This window comes from Brassica oleracea, chromosome C8 (genome assembly GCF_000695525.1).
Source record: "Brassica oleracea var. oleracea cultivar TO1000 chromosome C8, BOL, whole genome shotgun sequence".
Taxonomy (NCBI): domain Eukaryota; kingdom Viridiplantae; phylum Streptophyta; class Magnoliopsida; order Brassicales; family Brassicaceae; genus Brassica; species Brassica oleracea.
This window is the reverse complement of record NC_027755.1, coordinates 17,195,339-17,197,286: the sequence shown is the minus strand read 5'-3', so window position 1 is coordinate 17,197,286 and position 1,948 is coordinate 17,195,339.

Below are 1,948 nucleotides of genomic sequence, written 5' to 3'. Positions count from 1 at the left end.
CGGCTCTCTAACGGCTATAACATATCCTCGGAATTCATCGGTTTTTTCCGAGGAATACGTTTATCCTCGGTATTCCATAAGAATATTCTGACGGATTAATATTTCCTCGGAATTCCGTCGGTATATTCCGAGGAAACCAAATTTTGTGTTTCCTCGGAATATCCTCGGAAATTCCTCGGGATATTCCGAAGATTTCATTTTCCGTCGGAATGTCCGTCAGAATACCGATGTTTTCTTTTTCTTGTAGTGAAAAGACCATCATTTTCCGTGCCATTTTATTCCGATCATCTCAAACTTGATCCACACTCTTGTGCAAATTTTCGGAACATTTTGTTATATCTCTTGTGATATTTTATGATTTTATTGGTTATCAATATATATATCGAAAGAAGAAAATAATCTTAAAGGACAGACAAAGACTGGTTTGTCAATAACCATATCTACTAGTATTTATAGATACCAAAGGTAAAACGCAACTGCTAGTCTCTTATTCTTTTCTTTTGTCAGCCAACTACTAGTCCCTTTAGATTTAGAGACAGCGACGTATCTTCATTATGAATACTTTTTAATTTTTGGTCAACCTTCATTATGAATACTTTAAAATGTTGTTTGCTTAAGGTAAACATATCTGTTGCACGCTATAACCCATATGTAACCATTTACCAAATTAGCTAATTCTTCGATGTAGACTGAAGTAGCTGAAACATTATAAAATGAACGGTGGAAAATCTCAGCTCTCAACAGTTTGATTCATTTAATTTATTCTCCAACTTGATTCACACTTTACAAATTTCATTGGTACATTTAAGACTTTTTCATAAGGTTTTCTTGCTTGTAGTACAAAAAGTTTTAAAAAATGTTATAGAAATGTCATAAAAGACCAATAAATACAAATTTAACTCCCGTAAGATTATAATTTGAATAAATGTATAAATCATATATTAGGTTTTACAAAGGTTAATAAAAGTTTAGTTTAGAATAGTTCTTTTTTTTTTGAAAAGAGCTTTCTTAGAATGGTTCTTGCGTATGTATAAACTTTATGGAATCATTTTCTAAACCTAAAATTTGTGATATTTTAAAATTCATAGGTTTAATGGTAATTTTTGGAAAAACAAAACAAAATAACACTACAAGAAAACAGCGGTATTCTGACGGACATTCCGACGGAAAATGAAATCCTCGGAATATCCTGAGGAATTTCCGAGGATATTCCGAGGAAACCCAAAATTTAGTTTCCTTGGAATTTCCTCGGAATATACCGACGGAATTCCGAGGAAATATCAATCCATCGGAATATTCTTATGAAATACCGAGGAAAAATGTGTTCCTCGGAAAAAACCGATGAATTCCGAGGAAATATTATAGCCGTTGGAGAGCCGTTGGGGGATTTTACAAAATTCCGAGGAAATTCCGACGATGATGACTCGGAACAGACTACAATTGATTTTTTTTTTTAAAGAAATACCGAAGAAATTCGGAGGAACACTTGATATACTCGATCGATCGATGTGTTTTTGAACATATATCCATCGATCGATCCGTTTATAAAAAAATGTTCGAGATTTTGTTCATTCGATCTATTGGATATCCACATCGATCGATGGGATAATCTAATCGATCGATCACATTGTTACGCTTTGGTCCATCTTAGTGATCGATCGATCCATTTTGGGATCGATCGATCACTTTGTTACCACAAACCCTGTTTCCTCGGAAAAGCCTCGGAATATTCCGAGGAAATACCAAGGAACATTTGATATACTCGATCGATCGATGTGTTTTTGAACATATATCCATCGATCGATCCGTTTATAAAAAAACGTTCGAGATTTTGTTCATTCGATCTATTGGCTATCCACATCGATCGATCGGATAATCTAATCGATCGATCACATTGTTACGCTTTGGTCCATCTTAGTGATCGATCGATCCATTTTCGGATCGATCA